This window comes from Hypanus sabinus, chromosome 7, assembly GCF_030144855.1.
Source record: "Hypanus sabinus isolate sHypSab1 chromosome 7, sHypSab1.hap1, whole genome shotgun sequence".
In the NCBI taxonomy this organism is placed as follows: domain Eukaryota; kingdom Metazoa; phylum Chordata; class Chondrichthyes; order Myliobatiformes; family Dasyatidae; genus Hypanus; species Hypanus sabinus.
In genome coordinates this window covers 22,625,773-22,646,814 of record NC_082712.1, presented here as the reverse complement: position 1 = coordinate 22,646,814, position 21,042 = coordinate 22,625,773, and the positions used below count along the sequence as shown (strand labels likewise).

Sequence of the window (21,042 nt, the reverse complement as noted above, 5' to 3'; positions counted from 1 at the left end):
ATCCGCTAGCTCACTTCCATCCCTCGATGCTGCCTGAGCTGTTGAGTTCCTCCAGCCTTTTGTGTGTGTTATTCCAGATTCCCCGCATCTGCAGAACCTCTTGTGTCTCTCATTATGCCATAAGATTGCTTCAGAATTCAGTTTTAATATAGAAAATTAAATTTTAAGATGTTGTGCTTCAGCCGATGGACTATAAAACAAAGCAATTTATGTCTTAAATTCTTACTATGGTAAAAGCAGACGCGCTATTGAGTCATTGATTAAAGAATTCAGCTGGATTTTTATCTGCTCATCAGGGATATTTTTTACCTCCTGAACAGAAATCTGACATTTGTTGAGAGTGAACTGGAAAGGCTTGACTTTAACATTCATGGCCCAAGGATGTTTGCAATCATGTAACAAGTTTACAAACTGCAATAGGACAATTACCAAATGATTGGCTTTAAATGGTGTTGGAAAATGAATATTGTTTGGGATGTCACTTAATATTCTACTTCAAAATAGCATCACAGTACTTTAAAAAAAGCAAGATATTTTGCAGATGCTGGACATCCATAGCAATAAACACATCTTATTTATTTATTTTATATTTAGATACAGCTTTGAGTAGGCCCTTCTGGCCCTCTATGGCCATTCTATCCAGCAATCCCCTGATTTAATCCTAGTCTAATCAGGGGATATCTTACAATGATCTATGGAGAAGAGAAACAGCTAACATTTCAGGCAAAGACCCTTCAACTTGGCTCAAAATATCAATCATTTATTCCTTTCCTTTGTGGCTTCCTTGAACTATTGAGTCCCCACAGAAGTTTTCAGTTCCACTTGAGATGGCATTCAGAACTTGGCTTGATGTTGGACTTGACAGAAGGCGCTTCTGTATGTGTGGCACTTCTTCAGCCTGCACTGGACCATCAGTCTAAATTTTCTCCTCAAGTATCTGTTTTCTGACTTGCACTCTCAAACATCAATAGCTTGACCTGGTCCAACCACATAGACATCACGGCCAAGAGAGCACGTCAGTGTGCCTACTTTCTCAAGAGGCTAGGGAAATTTGCCACGTTCTCATTGACCATCATGAACTTTTATAGATGTACGATGGCAAGCATTCCACCTGGATGACGAAGACATTGTAGAGAGTTGTGAATGGAACTCAGCCCATCATGAAAACCATAGGCTCTGTCTGCTTTGTCAAAGTAAATTTATTGAAGTATGTAGATGTCACCATACACTACCAGGATTCATGTTCTTGCGGGCATTTACAGTTGAACAACAAAACACAACAGAATCAATGAAAAACTATGCACAAATCCAACAACCAATGTGCAAAAGGAAAACAAACTGCAGAAATACAAAAAAAAAGTAATATTGAGAACATGAATTGTAGAGTTGCTGAAAGTGAATACATAGAGGAATTAAGGGTTATGGGGAAAAGGCAGGTAAGTGAAAATGAATCCGTGGCCAGATCGACCATGATTTTATTGAATGGCGGAGCAGGCTTGACAGGCCAGATTGTCTACTTCAGCTCCTGTTTCTTATGTTGTGTTTAGTGATTAGTTCAGTGCTGAGGTGAGTGAGGTTATCCACACTGGTTCTGGAGTCTGACTGTTGAAGGGTATTAGCTGTTCCTAAACCTGGTGGTGAGGGACCTAAAGCTCCTGCACCTCCTTCCTGATGGCAGTCAACATAAGTAAGAACCTCTTTCACCCCGGGACATTCTTACTGAAAGGTTAGCTTTAATTTGTCACATCTACATCAAAACACAAAGTGAAATGTGTCATTTGTGTCAAAGGGGTTTGGACGTTTTAAATAGCAGGCCAGATGGATTGAGGGGCAGGATGTCGGTACTAGAGTCAAGTGTCAGGCCAGCTCTGCTTGCTGTTCTGCGATGTTTACCGACCTGTTTCCACCACTCCTGTCTTTGTTTCTGCAAGCCCTGCAACGATTTGTTCTACTATGTGATGAACCAATGCTGAGGCTGTGGGCCTACTTTCGCCGCTCTGGGTTTCATGTCTACAGACTCACTTTCTTTCCAAATGCTATTGCTTGCTTTAACTGTTTGCACGATTTGTGTTCTTTTTTCTCTCTTTGTGCACTTGTGCTTGTTAGAACTTCTCTAGGTTTCCTGTTTTGTGGCTGCCTGTAAGAGGGCAAATCTCAAAGTTGTATAATTTAAACATACTTTGATAATAAATGTAATTTGAACTTTGACCATCGCAGTGCTGGGGTCAGCCTACATTATCACTATGCTTCCTGTGCTTTGTAGTTCCTTGTAAATACACAAAAGTAGCAGGAGCTACTGCCAAAGACTGAATGGTGAGTTTATTAATTTTATTTAGAGATAGAATGTGGAACAGGTCCCTTTTGGTCCAACAACCCACCTATTTAACACTAGTCTCATCACAATGACTAATTAACCTACTAACTGATATGTTTCTGAACTGTGGGGGGAAACCCACTCATTCATGGGAAGTACATACAAGGTCCTTACAGACAGCACTGAACTGGAGTTTGGAGATCCAGAACACCCCAAGCTACTAGAGCATCACAGTAATCACTACACTACTGTGGTGCCTCTATGAGGTTGAGGAGAGTGGCGGACAATGTGGTGGAGGTGCAATGTTCATACTACACATTTATCATCATGAGTGTGCATAAACCCAACATGAGCATCTCCACCATGATAAAGCAATACCTATTCCAATCCATTGGTCAAGTCAGCTGGGTGTCTAACTCACCTCTCCCCAGACAGATCCTTCACTCCTAGTTGAAGAAAGGTCAGCGAGCCCCTGGTGGGACAGGAAACCTTTCAAAGATAACATCAAAAACATGCTTGAAGTAATTCAAATTACATCAAAAAGCTGGGAGAACATTACACTCAATAGATACACTTGGACAAAATCTGTTCCAGAGGGAGCTGCATGAGAACTACCTTCACTGTGCTGTAGAGAACAAGCAGCAACTACAAAAGGAGACAGTGAATGTCCAAAAGACCCAACCACTAACCTGTAAGGGCACTGGAGCAGGGATCCAATCACAGACCCAGTACTGTGCACACAGTGATATTAATTGAGTAATCAATCCCAAGGTGCAAACAAAGTTGATGCCAAAGTTCAGGCAGAGATCAAAACATCCAGAGAAATCCAAAAACCAGAATCATGAACCAGGCAGAGTCAATAGATAGACAGAGTACAGACATAAGTGCTGGGAAAATTCACCAACAGAATCTAGCATCAAACAGATGAAAACTCAGGACTGAAATACACTGAACATAAACAGAGAGGCAGATGATAGGTGGAGCACAATGAGACACAGGTGGCAGCAATACAGGTGATAATGAGAAACAGATGAGAGGCGGAGTACTCGGTGATACAAGGGCTGGAGTAGAGCAGGAGCACGTGGCAATACAAAACCACAGACTGACTGAAAAGACAATGTTCAACTGGAGGTACTGACATATCCAAGCTACCACTTACTCTTGCCCACATTGCACCTGAGTACGTAGATCCCAAATCATCCTCTACAGACACCTGAGGGCCCACCAAAAGACAACCCCTTGGGAGAGCATCATACTCGACTCCAGTGATCACACTTCTAATACTACTAGGTTTTCAGCAATGCTGTCCATGAGTCTTGCATCAGGTCTGAGGTCTTGACTTCCTCAATCAACCATGATTTGTGCTGGTTCATTGAAAATGGTGGTATATTTATTGTTGTCTGACTTCGCCAAAACGTTGCTTCCAAACCATGAGAGGTGATCCTCTTTCTACAAGGTCTTGCTATGACCCCCTTTGAAAAGCAGCATGGGAACAGGTTGGTAGTGGGTTTGCAGATGTCAAGTATTAGGCCCCTCCTCTTGTGTGTTGAAGTGAAAGCATCATGTGAAGTGGCACAGTGGCTCAGCTAGTAGAACTGCTGCCTCACAATGCCACGGGCATGGGTTCAATCCTGACCAAGGGTGTTGTCTGTGTGACTTTTTCACATTTTTCTTTTGATCATCTAGGTTTCCTCCAGGTGTCCTGGTTTCATCCCAGAGCCCAAAGGTGTGCTGGTTGGTTGGTTAATTGGCCACTGCAAAAAAAAAACTAGAGGGCTTAGGTTTTGGGTGAGAGAGGAAAGATGTAAATGGGATCTGACGGGCAAGATTTCCATACAGATGACGATGGGTATGTAGAATAAGCTGCTTAGAGAATGGTATAGATGGGTATAATGACAATATTTAAAAGGCATTTGGACAAATTTGTAGATAGGAAATGGTTAGTGAGATGTGGACCAAATGCAGACAACCAAGACCAGCTCAGGAAACTGGACCAAACTTAGTCAGTCTGGATGAGTTGGGCCAAAGGTTCCTGTTTCCATGCTGTATAGTTCTAAAGAACTCTGAGTTTGGATAATCTTGGTCTGTTGTGTACTATCTAGCACAGAGAGCAGTAAATCATAAACACAAGAGATTCTGCAAATGCCAAAAATCTAGAGTAACACACACAAATTGCTGGAGGAACTCAGCAAGTCAGGCAGCATCTATGAAAATGAATAAACAGTTAATGTTTTGGGCTGAGAACTTTCTTCCAGACAGGGAAGGAAGGGGAAAGATGCCAGAAAAAATGATGGAGTGAGGGGAAGGAGGACTAGCTGATGGTGTAAGGTGAAGCCAGGTGGGTGGGAAAGGTAAAGGGCTGGAGAGGAAGGATTCTGATAGGAGGGGAGAGGGGACCATAGGAGAAATGGAAAGAAGGGGCACCAGAGCGAGATGATAGGCAGATGAGGAGAAATGGTAAGAGACCAGAGTGGAGAATAGAAGGAGGAAATAGGGAGAACAAAAAAAATTACTGGAAGGAGAAATTGATACAGTTTTAAAATAGCTACAGTGTATGATACAAAGCAAATTACATTTCACCCTATAAGGAGAATCTAAATAATCTATAGGAAGGAGAAATAAAAGGAAGTGCAGATAGAATGAAGTTAAGCCTGAAACTCATTTAGAAACTGATGGACTTGTGCCAGTCTGCAGATATTTTTAAAAGGAAAACATAGAGTTTAATATTAAAGCAAATTTCAACTGTTCACCCATTGCTCAATTAATCTTTTAATGAATAAATTTGTACCATCAAGTTGAAAGAATTGGCAGTTGTAAGGAATGGCTTTGTGGAACTTGCCAAACGGCTGAGGTAAATAGCAGTGGTGCCCCTCAGGAAAAGTTGGATGGATTCATAAAGGAAAGCAGGAAAAGAAGGAACCCAATCACAAACAAGAGAAAATCTGCAGATGCTGGAAATTCAACCACATGCACAAAATGCTGGAGGATCTCAGCAGGTCAGCCAGCATCCATGGAAAATAATACAGTCAGCCTTTTGGGACGAGACCCTTTGGCAGGACTCGGGAAACTGTGTGGTACAAGCTGCCGGCAAAGACGCGTTCCCAGAAAGAACACATGGCTGTGGTAGCGGGACTGGGTGAGCATGTGGTCGAAGAGTTGGAGGGCCGCAGAGAACACAAATGGAGAGCAGTGAGAGAGGGTTTCACTGAACTCCCATCGAAGGGAAGTCTTAAAATTCTTCAGGGTAAGCATCCCTGGAAGAGACTTCGCAATCACAAACAAGAGAAAATCTGCAGTTGCTGAAAATCCAAGCAACACACACAGACAGTCCTCCCGAAGGGTCTCAGCCTGAAACATCGATTGTATTCTTTTCCACAGCGGCTGCCTGGCCTCCAGCATCTTGTGTGTGTTGGTTAGAAGGAAATCCAGTTAGAGTGGGTTGAATGAGGTAAGGTTGCCATAGAATTAGAATCAGGTTTATTTTCACTGACAAAAGTTGTGAAATTAGTTGTTTCTTTTTCGCAGCAGTACATTGCAGGCATAACAAGTTATTGATTTATATGGAAATACAGTGCAGAACAGCCTCTTCTGGCCAAATGAGCCCAGCAACCCATTTATTTAACCCTAACCTAAGCACACGACAATTTACATTGACCAATTAATCTATTAACTAATACATCTTTTGGACTGTGAGAGGAAACCTGAGCATTTGGAGGAAACTCACTCATTCACAGGAGGGCATACAAATAACTTAAAGATGACATTGGAGTTGAATTCTGAACTCCGGCACCCCAGTTGTAATAGTGTTGCACTAACCACTGCACTACCATGGTAAGAATATTACAATAAGGTGCAGTTGCAGTCAAATCGGCATAGGAGGCCTCATGCGTTGGCAAAGGCAATTTAAAATAAGGCAGGGACAAGCAGAGCAACCATTATGTGAGTGGGCCAGAGTTAGAGTGGTGAGACTTTGGCAAAAACAGCTTTGGTTGACCTAAGTACCTGATAAGTTTCTTCATTCTGTATCATTTGTTTGTTAGAACATAGTTAGTACAGTGAAAATAACTCCAGGAGCCATGTTGTGTTCTTTGTGTGAGATGTGCAAATTCTGGGAAACCCCCAGCCTCTCAGGTAACCACATCAGCATTGAACTGCGGCACCTCAGAGAACGAGTTAGTGAACTGGAACCGTCACTCGATGACCTTCAGCTCACACGGGAACCTGAGAAGTTGACAGACAGGATCTACAAGGGGGTCGTCTCCCCCAAGTTGTGGGAGGCAGAAAAATAGGTGAGTGTCAGGAGAGGGAAAGGAAACGGGCAGCCAGTGCAGAGTTCCCATGTGGCCACTCCCCTCAATAACAGTATACCATTTTGGATAGCACTGAGTGGGGTGACCTTCTGTGGGGAGTCCTACTGACTGGGTAGAAAGCTGAGAAGCTGGACCTGTAGGGTATCAGTCTCTGTATTTCTGCCTATGCCATGTGCCATTGATAGTAAGAATAGGAGCAGGTGAATGAGTAGGAAAGAAACTGGTGGAGGGGCAGGGTTTCAGATTTCTGGATCATTGGGATCTCTTCTAGGAAAGGTATGAAATGAACAAATAGGCAAGGATACACCTGACCCAAGGTGGACCAATAACCTTGCAGGCAGGTTTACTAGAGCTATTGGGGAGTGTTTAAACAAATGTAGCAGGGGTATGGGAACTGGAGTGATGGGGCTGTTAGATAAACAGATGCAGTGTGTAGTGAGACTATCCAGAAGGACAGGAAAATGATAGAGCAAGATTGTAGTCTGTGGGATGAGTTGCAGTGTAAAAGAGGAACAAAATTGAAAAGGGTGTTGGATACAGGAATAAGGTTTTATCTTTGAATCTATGGAATAAAGTAAATGATCTGGTAGTGCAGTTAGAGTTCGGCAGGTATGATATTGTGGACATCACTGAGTTGTGGCTGAAAGAAGATCATGGTTGAAATCCTAACATCAAAGGATACTTATTTATTTACTTAGTTACTTTACTTTATTGTCACCAAACAATTGATACTAAAGCATACAATTATCACAGTGATATTTGATTCTGCGCTTAGCACTCCCTGAAGTACATATTGAAGTAAATATAATAAAAATTTAAATTATAAATCATAATTAGAAAATAGAAAAGGGAAAGTAAGGTAGTACAAGTTAGGTCCGGATATTTGGAAGGTACGGCCCAGATCCGGGTCAGGATCCGTTCAGCAGTCTTATCACAGTTGGAAAGAAGCTGTTCCCAAATCTGGCCGTATACTTTGTATCAAAAGGAAAGGTAGGAACTCTGTTGGTAAAAAACTGAAATCAAATCCTTAGAAAGAGGTGACATAGGATCGGAAGATGTAGAATCCTTGCAGGTAGATTGAAGAAAGTGCAAGAGTAAAAAAAGACACTGATGAAAGTTATATACAGGCCAGGATATGGGCCTCAAATTACAATGGGAGCCAGAATATGGGCCTCAAATTACAATGGGAGCCAGAATATGGGCCTCAAATTACAATGGGAGCCAGGATATGGGCCTCAAATTACAATGGGAGAAAGAAATTGTCAAAAGGACAATGTGAGTGAGGCCTCCATCGGTCAGGGATGTTGTGTCCTAGCTGTCTAGGTATTCAAACCAAGGCAGTACAATGTTGAGAGCAAGCTGTTGCCCATGGGGCAAACTCACCCTCTCCACGCATCTGATGAACGCTAAGGAAAGGCAGAGACCGATACAGTTTGGCAACAGCTGCGTCACAGGAGTTGCCAGTCAGCCTTGAACTCAATGTAGGAATGACTTAGGGACTCCAGCTTCAGAAGTTTCCCTTGGGGTTTACTCCAGAATCTTTCCCCATGAGTGGGTATAGCCACAAGGCAGCGAAGGTTCGAGATCAGAGTTTTGCTTCTCCTAGACGAGCTGTCAACTGCAGGCAACAAGTCCCATCTGTCCAAAGCGACTGGTTTTAAGGTGACTGTAACCTGCCTTTGTCCCTTCTCCTGTCGGTAGAATCGATTTTGCCAGGCTTAGTAGCAAAGCCGCACATGAAGGCTAGGAGCTGAACTTGGTTATCAGAGGCTATCAGAGGCAGACACCATTGGGAGCATTTAATAGGTAGTGGGAGCTTGTCCCGATTACCACCCCAGGCTATAACAACCTTAAGGAACCAATTCTACAATAGCCAAGGGGGATTTTGAAATACAAGTAGATTGGGAAAATCAGGTTGGTGTTGGATCCCGAGAGAGAGATTTTGTAGTGAAAGTCAGATGTATCAGCAGTACAGTGGAGTAAAGGGAATTACAGAGGCATGAGAGAGGAACTGGCCTAAGCTGAATGGAAGGAATGACAGTGGAGCAGCAATGGCTGGAGTTGCTGGGAGCAGTTCGGAAGGAGCAAGATAGATACATCCCAAAGGAAGTCAAAGCCTATTTAAAAGAGAGGGCATATAATAGAGCAAAAATTAGCATGAAGTTAGAGGATTGGGAAAATTTTTAAAACCAACAGAAGGCAACTAAAATAGCCAGAAGGTGGGGGGGGGAGGGGAAATATGAACTACAATGATAAGCTAGCCAACAATATAAAAAAGGATACCAAAAGTTTTTTTTTTCCCGGTGAAAAAGAGTAAAAGAGAGGCGAGAGTAGATTTTGGACCACTGGAAAATGATACAAGGGAGGCTAGTAATGGGGAAATGGTGGATGAACTGAATAAGTATTTTGCATCAGCCTTCGGAGATTGTGGAGGCATTAGTAGTGATCTTTCCAGAATAATTAGATTCTGCCATGATTCCAATGGACTGCAAGGCTGCAAATGTCACTTTACTCTCAAGAAGAGAGAAAGGCAGAAGAATAAAAATTATGAGCCAGTTTGCTTGACCTCAGTGATTGGGAAGATGTTGGAGTCGGTTGCTAAGGATGCAGCATTGGGGTACTTGGAGGCACATGATAAAACAGGCTGAAGTCATCATGATTTCTCCAAGGGGAAGTCCTGCTGGACAAATCTGTTAGTATTCTTTGAGGAAATAACAAGCAGGATAGACAAAGGAGAACCAGTGGTTGTTGTATGCTTGGATTTTCAGAAGGCCTTTGATAAGCTGCTGCATGTGAGGTTGCTTAACATAGTAATGTGGCGACCCACTTCCTAGGGCACTCGAACCGGCTCACAAATAGCCACAAAGGCCAGGTCTGGTCTTCAGCAGGTTCGTTTGGCACGGTCTCCGCAAGCAGGTCAGTGAATGGGCCAGAACGTGCATGCACTGCCAGACGGCCAAGGTGCAGCGGCACACCAAAGCTCTGCCACAGCAGTTCCACCACACCCACCGGTGTTTCGACCACATTCATGTGGATATCGTGGGCCCCCTGCCAGTGTTGCAAGGAGCGCGGCACCTCCTGACTATCGTGGACCGGTTCACAAGATGGCCAGAGGCGGTCCCGCTCACCGACACCAGCTCCGAATCCTGCGCCCGGGCACTGATCACCACCTGGGTGTCCCACTTTGGTGTACCGGCCTACATTACCTCCAACAGAGGCACCTAGTTTACCTCCAGCCTGTGGTCAGCTATGGCCAGCCTTTTGGGGACTCAGCTGCATCACACAACTGCCTAGCACCCACAGTCGAACGGACTAGTGGAGCGTTTCCACCGTCACCTAAAGTCGGCTCTCATGGCCCACCTGCGAGGAGCCAACTGGGTGGACGAGCTTCCCTGGGTCCTACTCGGCATCTGCACGGCGCCCAAAGACGATCTGCACGCTTCATCGGCCGAGTTGGTGTACAGCGCACCACTGGTCATCCTGGGGAGATCATCCCAGCCCCAAGGGGGCAAGTGCAAGAACCCGCAGCAGTCCTGGGCAGACTACGCGAGAGGCTCGTTGACCTGGGCATCATACCCACTTTGCAGCATGGGCAGAACCCGACCTGCGTACCCGAAGACCTGCAGAACTGTAAGTTTGTGTTTGTACGAAGGGGCGGGCATCGGCCACCACTGCAACGGCCCTACGAGGGGCCGTTTACGGTGCTCAGGAACAACGGGTCCACGTTCGTGCTGGACGTTGGGGGGAGAGAGGAGGTTTTCACGGTGGACCGACTCAAACTGGCCCATGTGGATGTGGCGCAACCGGTCGAGTTTCCGGCACCGCGGCGCAGAGGCCGACCTCCCAAACAGGGTCCAGCCCAGACTGTGGACATTGGGGGGTTTATCGCCGGTTCTGGGGGGGGGTGGGTTATGTGGCGACCCACTTCCTAGCGCACTCGAACCGGCTCACAAATAGCCAGCGCGCCAGCACAAAGGCCAGTCCCAAAAGGGCGCCAGGTCTGCTTCACCAACAAAGGGAAAGCCTGCGGGGGTTTGTGAGTACGTGCCCCTTACAGCATCTGCGCCCAGGGAGGGTGGAATGAGGGAGGCTTTAAAGCAAGGCTGTGAAGTTCGAATAAAATCTTCTTCTTTAATTGCAGTTTACCGACTCCGTGTCGTTATTTTAGTGCTGCGTGTAGCACACCGTGACAGTAATACAGGAAAGGTAGAAGCATGTATAGACTATTGGCTGATTAGCAGCAGGCAAAAAGTGGGAGTAAAGGGAGCCATTTCTGAATGGCTGTGCTGACTAGTGGTATTCTGCAGGGGTTGATGTTCGGACCACTTCTTTTTACGTTGTATGTCATTGATTTGGATGATGGAACCGATGGCTTTGTGGCCAAGTTTGCAGACAATCCGGAGATAGGTGGAGACACAGGTAGTGTTGAGGAAGCAAGAAAGCTGTAGAAGGACTTCGACAGATTAGGAGAATTGGCAAAGAAGTGGCAGATGGAATATAGTATCACGAAGTATAAGGTCATGCACTACGGTAGAAGGAATAAAAGCACAGACTATTTTCTAAATGGGGAGAAAATTCAAAAACCTGAGGTGAAAAGGGATTTGGGAGTCCTTGTGCAGGATTCCCTAAAAGTTCATTTGCAGGTCGAGTCTGTGGTGAGGAAGGCAATTTTAATGTTAGCATTCATTTTGAGAGGACTAGAATATAAAAGCAAGGATGTAATGTTGAAGCTTTATAAGGCACTGGTGAGGCCTCATTAGATGTATTGTGAGCAGTTTTGGGCTCCTTATCTAAGAGTGGCTGTGCTAACATTGAGAGGGCCCTGAGGAGGTTCACGAGGTTGCTTCTGAGACTGAAAGGCGTATTGCCTGTAGAGCGATCGATGGCTTTGGGACTTTACTCAGCAGGATGTAGAAGAATGAGGGGCATCTCATTGAAACCTATTGAATATTGAAAGGCCTAAATAGCTGACGAGGAGAGGTTGTTGCCTTTGTTGGGGGAGTCTAGTTCCAGAGGGAACAGCCTCGGGATAGAGAGGTGTCCATTTAGAACTGAGATGAGGAAGAACTTCTCTATCCAGAGGGAGGTGAGTGTGTAGAATTCATTGTCACAGGTGGCTGTGAAGGCCAAGTCATTGGGTGTAATTAAGGCCGAGGTTGATAGGCATGAAAAATTATGTGGGAAATGATCAGCCATAATGAAATGGTTGAGTAGACGCACCGGCCGAATGATCTAATTCTGCTCATATGTCTCATGGTCTATAAGTCGCAGTAAAAATAAGTAATGCAAGAGAGAAATGGTGAGATGGTGTTCATGGATTCATTGAACGTTCAGAAACCTGATGGCTGAAGGGAAGAAGCTGTTCCTAAAACATAACGTGTGGGTCTCACTGTTCCCTCTAAGCTCCACTGGTGTGATGCCAAGCAGTAACTGAAATGCTCCTACACACATAGCCATTGTTGCCATACAGCTGGAATTTGTTTTATATAATGTTGATATAATTTTGAAATCTTTGTTCAAATCATTGTGAAATAAGCTATAATTAATTATGTATCAATAAATACAATCTATAAATGTTCTAAGTAATAAACATATCACAGTCCTTACTTTGAAACATTTTAGAGCTTCAATGTATTTAGCTTGGCAGTTTTTCAAGTTATAACTCTGTTAAAAATTGTAACAATAAACACAGAATGGAAGTCATTAGCTCTTTGCTAATAAACTGCTGTGCCATTGAACTCAATTCTTGTTGACATTGTTGGAATCTTTCAAGCTTCTAGTGCTGACGGCGAACAAAAATTCTGTCTTATGAATTCAATCAAATCTAAATCCAGAAACAGATGATCTCATGAGGATTAAGACATGTCTTTCATCTGGATGTGAAATTAATCTGGATGGTTTTTATTGTCAATGGATTGTCAGAGACAGATGAGAAAAAGTTTATGAAATGTGAATGATTTCTCTGCTGTACTATAATCCATTACAGCCTTCAATTAATAAATACAATCAAAAGCCTGCAATTTTTCAATTTTAATTCTAAATATTCATAGTATGCGTATTACAAAAAATGCATATTAAAATACAAAATACAAAGAAAAATAAAGTGCTGTGCAGTATTCAGGACATATAAAAATTTCCTGCTCAGAGCAATGGTTGGTCCAGTCAGGTGTTAAAAAAAATGAGAGGGAATGTTGGTGGATGTTCAGGCTCCTGTCTCTTTCCTGGTGATAGTGAGAAGAGGGCATGTCCTGGATGCTGAAGGTCCTTAATGATGGATGCTGCTACCTGAAGCACCACCTTTGGGAGATGTCTTCAAATGTAGAGAGGCTTGTGACTGAGATGGAATTGACTGAGTTTACAAAATTCTGGGGACTCTTACAATCTTCTGTGTTAGTGGCTGTATATCAGACAGCAATGCAACCAGTCCGAATGCTTGCCATGGTATATCTGTAGATAGAAGCAGTTTGCTGGAAGCACAGCAGATCAGATTGTATCTGTGTACAGTGTAATAAAGTTAATGTCTCAGGACATTTATATTTCATGAGAATCTATTCATTAACTATTTTTCCTCTCTCTCTACAAATACTGCCTCAATTATTTAGCATTTCCAGCACTTTTCAAGTCAAGCCAAGTAAAATCAAATCACGTCTTATTGTCATTTTGACCATAACTGCTGGTACAGTACACAATAAAAATGAGACAAAGTTTTTCAGGACCATGGTGCTACATGAAACAGTACAAAAACTACACTGAACTACATAAAAACAACACAGAAAAAAAAACACTAGGCTACAGACCTACCCAGGACTGCATAAAGTGCACAAAACAATGAAGGCATTACAATAAATAATAAACAAGACCATAGGCACAGTAGAGGACAGTAAGTTGGTGTCAGTCCAGACTCTGGGTATTGAGGAGTCTGATGGTTTGGGGGAAGAAACTGTTACATAGTCTGGTCGTGAGAGCTCGAATGCTTCGGTGCCTTTTCCCAGATGGCTGGAGGGAGAAGAGTTTGTATCAGGTTTGCATGGGGTCCTTCATAATGCTGTTTCCTTTGCGGATGCTGCGTGTAGTGTAAATGTCCGTGACGGCGGGAAGAGAGACCCCGATGCTCTTCTCAGATGACCTCACTATCCGCTGCAGGGTCTTGCGATCCGAGATGGTGCAATTTCCAAACCAGGCAGTGATGCAGCTGTTCAGGATGCTCTCAATACAACCCCTGTAGAATGTGATGAGGATGAGGGGTGGGAGATGGACTTCCCTCAGACTTTGCAGAAAGTAGAGGCGCTGCTGGGCTTTCTTTGTTATGGAGCTGGTGTTAAGGGACTGGGTGAGATTCTCCGCCAGGTGAACACCAAGAAATTGGTGCTCTTAACGATCTCTACCAAGGAGCTGTCAATGTTTGATGTTCAATGGAGAGTGGTTGCTCCATGCCTTCCTGAAGTCAACAACCACCTCTTTTGCTTTGTTCACATTCAGAGACAGATTGTTGGCTCTGCATCAGTCCATTAGCTGCTGCATCTCCTCTCTGTAAGCTGACTCATCATTCTTGCTGATGAGACCCACCACGGTTGTGTCATCGGCGAACTTGATGACGTGGTTCGAGCTGTGTGTTGTAGCACAGTCATGGGTCAGCAGAGTGAACAGCAGTGGACTGAGCACACAGCCCTGGGGGGCCCCCGTGCTCAGTGTGATGGTGTTGGAGATGCTATCTCCAATCCGGTCTGACTGTGGTCTCCCAGTCAGGAAGTGTAGTATCCAGTTGCAGAGGGAGGTGTTCAGGCCCAGTAGGCTCAGCTTTCCAATCAGTTTCTGAGGGATCATTGTGTTGAATGCTGAAATGAAGTCTATGAACAGTATTTGAACGTATGTGTCTTTTTTGTCCTGGTGGGTTAGGGCCAGGTGAAGGGCAATGGCAATGGTGTCGTCTGTTGAAGTGTTGAGACGGTACGCGAACTGCAGGGGGTCTAGTGAGGGGGGCAGCAGGGTCTTGATTTGCCTCATGATGAGCTTCTCTCTGTTTAATTTCAGATTTTCAATATCTTTGGGGTTTTTGTACATTAGTTGTCCTTGTGTGTAGTATTTCAATGATTCTATTGTCTTTCTTTGTTTCCTGTGAACTCCTGCAAGATAATGACATATACAGCACATAGTTTGATAATAAATTTACTTTGAATTTTGAACTTTGAAAGTGGAAGGAGGCTGATATAGAGTATCAAAAATAAACACAACCAATTGGCCTTAAAGCTGCAAGTACCATGAAATTCTTCAGTAAAAAATTTCAGGTGAGAAGCTTTCTCCAGCCAATATTCACTAAGAAATCTACCAGCAATTTTTGTTCCTCTGTTGTAAAAAAGGAAGTATTATTTGAAGGCCAACTTTCTAAATTACATTATACTTTTGCCCAGGAAGTACAAGATGATTTATTTGTCCAATTACACCTTATGTGAATTGGACTGTTGGTGGAACTGGACTCAAATTTCAAAGGATTTATTCAGAAGTTGCTCTAACCCTTTTATTTTACACACCTTGAAGTGGTGGTATTTATAATTCATCAAGTCAACTTCACATAGCAAAGAGAATTGTCTCAGTCATACTGAGGCTTAATACTGTAGGCTTAATGTTGTGTGTCAGAATCTCTATCAGTGTTGGGCTGCAAATACTTCGCTCTTTTTATCATCCGACATGTCAGAGTCTGTTCAGCGACGTCTTTAGGGATTAGTGAGGGATTCCTTATAATCATTGGGTTTGCCTTGTGGGTATGTGTTAAAACTATGACAATGCCAGAATGATGAGAATGAAAGAATAGCATTCTTTTTTTGTGTGTCTTAAATAGTACAAACCAATTTCCACCCAATTCTGCATAACATGCCTAGTATTACTGAATCGGGAGTTCCAGGTTTATGTCGCATTAGTTTGACACTCTTCTTGTATCACAATTGTTAGATTAATTTTGACAGTGGGTTTTATATATTTAAACTTTCGCTCCATGGCCATTTTATTAGGTACTCCTGTACCTGGCTCATTAATGTAAATAGCGAATGAGCCAATCATGTGGTAGCAATTCACTACATAAAAACATGCAGACATGGTTAAAAGGTTCGGTTGTTGTTCAGACCAAACATCAGAGTGGGGAAGAAATATAATCTAAGTGATTTTGACCGTGGAATGATTTTTGGTGCCAGATGGGGTGGTTAGAGTATCTCAGAAACTGTTGATCTCTTGGGATTTTCTTGTACATTGTTCTCTAGAGTTTAAAGAAAATAGTGTGTAAAAACAAAAGACATCGAGTGAGCAGAAGGTCTGTTGGTGAAAATGCCTCGTTAATGAGAGAGGTCAGAGAGAAAGACCAGGTTCAAACTGACCAGGAAGGTGATGGTAACTCAGATAACTACACGTTGCAACAATGGTGTACAGAAGAGCAACTGCACATGCTGAACCTTGAATGGATAGGCTACCTAATAAAGTGGGCACCGAATGTATGTTCATAAGCTGGTGTTAAATAGATGTTATGGTGTTAAATAGAAGAATGAAGGATAATTGATGCCACCTCACAGCTGATTTTTTACAAACTAATGTCGGGCTGACTACCCTGAAATTTTTGTAGACTCTCATTGCCTTACTCAGTCCTTTTTTAAAACTTTCATCTTTACATTTCCTACCTTAGTCCACTTGTAGAGCTCAACTTTCATTTTCTCCCAGAAGCATCCTTTTCATGTTTGTCCTGCTTTTCATGATCTTTGTCATCCATTAGGTTGTGGATTGGATGCCTTCTTCACTTACTTGACTGGGAGCTTATTTTTGACTGAAAAAAGAAATGTTAATATTAGATTTATTTGTCAACATGTACAGAAAAACAATGAAGCATTCAATGAAATGTGTTATTTGTGTCAACAGCTGACATAGCCCTAGGATGGATGCCTGCAATTGTCACCATGCTTCCAGTGCCAACAGAGCATTCCCCACAGTCTACGGAAGTTAATTTGGACGCCTTTGGAATGTGGGAAGAAACTGGAGCACTCAGAGAAACCCCCGCAGTCACAGAGAGAACACACGAACTCCTCGCAGAAAGCAGTGGGAATTGAACCTAGATCGCAGGGGCTGTAAAGCATTACACTTGCTACCACGCCACTGTGCTGCCCCTTTAACTCTCACTATCTCCTCTCTGAAAGACAGACTCTGCTCTAACATAGGTTCCTTGCATGGTAAATCAGAACAATACAAAAGCTACCAATGCTGGAAATCTGAAACAAAAATAGCAGATGTTGGAAACACTCATTGGATCAGGAAGCATCTGTGGTGATAGAAAGGGTCACCATGTCCAGTCAATGACCTTTGGGACGTGTTCTCAATTTCCTGGGCAATACTGATCACTCAACCAATATTATAAACAAACAATTATCTGGTTATTGCACAGTGGGATTTTGTTGTGTAAAATATATTACAAAGAGCCTATACCAGAATATTTCATTGATTGTAGTGCTTTGGGTGTTCTGAAAGAGGTCGAGCATCAATAAATTAATGCATATCTTTACCTTAGACAGAATTTTACAAAGATAACTGGGCAGTGAAAAGCATCCCAAATAACCTACTTACAAAAATGCACTGGCAAAACAATCAGAAGTGACATAGAGAGATCTTTGTTTCCACTGAGCTATCTGCCATTAATGGTAATGGTGCAGGAAGCTGATTCATCAGTAATCCACACATGAATAGTTAAAGAGGAAATTATTTCATGGCTTTAGGGAAAGAGAAGGAGACTATGTCCAATTGTATAGTTCTTCCGAAGGAAGAGCACAAGCACAATAGAATATGCTAGCGCTACCATTCCATGAAAATAGCTTTTCATTTATGAACTATCATGAATATAGCAGATTTCTTTTTACTGGATTGTGCCTTCAGGGCTGTAAGTATTTGTGTATCTACAGTATTTTAAGTACAAATCCACACAATAGTAGCTTAAAACTCTCAAACAATGAATTTATCAGTGTGAAGCTGTTTAATGCAGTGATAATTTGCTGTAATGAGTTATGAAATGTACCCTGATGAGGCAGTATGGCTTCATATCATCTGCTAACACATGATTTTTATTGCCTATTGTGACAGTCTGTTAACTTTATGTGCCTTCAGAGGGAACCACGCTATCTGATTTTTCCATTATTAGGAATGGCTACACTCAGAATTACTCATATAGGGCCCCATACCATAAGACCATAAGACATGAACAGAATTAGGCCATTTGGCCCATCAAGTGTGATCCGCCATTCAATCGTGGCTGATTCTTTCTCCCCCTCCTCAGCCCCACTCCCCGGCCTTCTCCCCATAACCTTTGATGCCATGTCCAATCAAGAACCCATCAAGCTCTGCCTTAAATACACCCAACGGACTGGCCTCCACAGCTGCCCATGGTATTACATTCCACAAATTCCCCACTCTCTGGCTGAAGAAATTTCTCCACATCTTTGTTTTAAACCTTGCACTATGGTGTTTACATCAATCTCAGATCTATACCTTACAAGCTCAATGAGTTCAAAGACTTGCTGGGTAAATTGGCTTCTCCTTGACTTCAGCATGCTTCATCCATTTTACCTCTCTGACCTCTACAATGCTTCTTTGATTTTTTTTAATGATTGTTGCCTCTACTTTTAATATAACTGTATATAACTTGATTTGTAGGATTTTATCTGCTTTAAACCATGACTCTTAAATGCAAAAAGCAATAAACATTTATTTACCGCTTCCATTATAAGGGAGGAAAAATCGAGAGTAAATGCCTAATCTCTCAATGATGTAATACTGCTAGAGGCCATTCAGCCCACAGACCTGTGATAGAACTATTGAATTTTGTCCTGATGTAGGTTTTTAACCACAGCATTGGCATTTCCATTCCCCCTCAACAGGTGCTGCTTGACACATTGAGTTCCTCCAACAGATTGTTTATTGTTCTGGATTCCAGCATCAGAAGTCACTTGTGTCTCCATTTGAATGTCCCTGCAAATTCCTTCATTTTAGTCAGACGTGCCATTTCCTTTTGCAGGTTAATAGCGAGGCTGGTTTCATCACACTTACAATCTGTGTTTTCTGGAACCCAATAACTTGTTGCACAAAAATAATTCTCATTTCTTCACTGAGATTTTTTTGGCAAATATCCTAAATCTATATCCTTTGTTTACAGCTCCATCTGTTAATGGAAATGAAAACAAGAAAAGGCTGAAAACACTCAGGGGGTCAGGCAACATCTGTGGAAAGAGAAACATTTATCATTTCAGATCCTCAACTCACTGGCACACTCTCATCCTGCACTGGTCTCCTCTCATCCTTTTTGCTGCTGCTTCGCGGCAACCGCATACAAGCCCGATTAACCCTAACCTAATCCTGAGACAGTTTACAATGATCAGTTCCCAGTACGTCTTGGGACTGAGGGAGGAAAACGGAGGACCTGGAGAAGACATATACATTCCATGCAGGGGACGTACAGATACTACTTACAGAACAGTGCCAGAACTGAACTTTAAACTCGGGAATGCCTCGACCTGTAATAGTGTTGCACTAACTGTAACACTACTGTGGTGCCCATGTGCATGCTGATTATAACTATATGCACTCTATTGACTATATATACTGTGTGTTTGCACCTTGGCAACAGAGGATCAATGTTTCATTTAGCTGTATACATGTGTATGGTTGAATATCAATAAACTTGAACTGAGAGGGTGAAAATTCTGAAAGGTTTGAGTGGGGACGAGTGGAATAACTCTATTATTGTAAAGCCAGTGATACCCTGAGGATTAACTACAAATAAAGCCATCTAGTAGATAGTACAGTACTGTGCAAAAGACTTAGACAACTATATATAGCTAAGATGCCTAAGACATTTGCACAGTTCTGTAGTAATTTTATGTATTACACCATACTTCCGTCACACAAAAAAAAATTCATGTCATATGTGAGTGATGATAAACCTGGTTCTGATATGGGTCTCTATTGTGGACTGAGAATGGGAAGGGGACAGGGAAAGGGGGGTCATGGTTTGGAAAAGGGGAGGGGAGAGGGGAAGGAGTGGGAAGCACCAGACAGGCATTCTGTAATGATCAGTAAGCCAATTGTACTGAATCAGATGACCTTGCCCGATGAATCATGATTAGGTGTGTCTGTACCCGCAGCACCCTCCGTCCCTGGCACTCCTTCCCTACCACCTGTCCCACACCCTCTCGTGGCACTCCACCCTTGCCATTCCCAACATTCTTTGCTCCTGCCAGATTTACAAACTCATTCTCCACTCCACATTGACAAATACAGTATAGTGCAAGAGTGTTAGGCACCCTACCTATATAAATGGATGAGATTGGACGACTCATATATATACATACGTGTTAGCTTTTCCACAGTAATGTAGATTTGGCCTGTTCCCCTAAATCCTCACCAATTTTTATCGATACACCATTGAAAACACCTTATCCGGACTGTAGTAGGGGGAAGTACATTCATAGTGGGGAACAGTGAATTCTTGACTCTGTTGAACAGCAGAGAGAGATGGGGGGGGGGGGTGGATGAGCATGTTGTAGTGAGATAAAGGGGGCCCTACAGGGTAGGTCAAGCTGAATTATGGTAAACTCAAGTCTGTATATTAGCCTAACAGTGGCTTCATTAAATTGCAGAATGGAAGTTTACCATTGTACATCTAAGGTAGAAGTGGAACTGCACATAGCACACAGGTGCTGATGTTTGACACTGCAAAAGGCTTACCTCACGCTACAGTACATACACATGCACATGTGAGGTAGAGACAGTGGGGGCAAAGGGACATAAGAAATAGTATAAGAGTGATGAAAACTTTAGATGAGGGAGCTTTCATTCCAGGATGAGTGACTCCCCTGTTGAAGTCAGCTTGTAATAAAGAAAAACCGTGTTTTGAAGGTGAACCCTGATCTCTGAGTGAACTCTTACTCTCTGCACAGATATATCGCAGCTTACTGTGGCAGCTTCTCTGCCCAAGACCACGAGAAATCTGCCCAATCTCCCCTCCTTGGATTCTGTTAACAATTCTCAATTTCTCAGTAAGGTAGCCATAAAAATCAAAACCCCCTCTCACCTGGAGATTCTCTCTTTCCTCTCTTCCTTTGGGCAGAAGATACAGAAATTTTAAAGCACTTACCACCAGGCTCAAGGACAGCTTCTATCCCACTAATAGAAAGCTCTTAATGGACCTCCTGTATGAAGATAATGAACTTTTGATCTGTCAGTTGACCTTGTCATGACTCTTTCACCTTATTGTCTACCTGCACTGCACGTTCTCCATAAATGTAAGCAGAACATTATATTCTGTGTTCTGTTGTCGCTTTTCGCAAAGTTAAGGTACTTACATTTTGAAATGAACTGTATGGATTTCTTGCAAAACTAGGTCTCTCACTACATCCC

The 21,042-nt window shown here is 42.9% G+C and overlaps 1 long non-coding RNA gene across 1 annotated transcript in view; it reads left to right on the top strand.

The window, feature by feature from the left end:
• The window catches only part of LOC132396294 (uncharacterized), a 63,975-nt gene extending 43,860 nt beyond the window's left edge, over window positions 1–20,115 (top strand). The window contains exon 3 of the long non-coding RNA XR_009512931.1: window positions 18,800–20,115. This is a non-coding gene — a long non-coding RNA (uncharacterized LOC132396294). The remainder of the gene's footprint in view (window positions 1–18,799) is intronic.
• The last annotated feature ends 927 nt before the right edge of the window (window positions 20,116–21,042 follow it).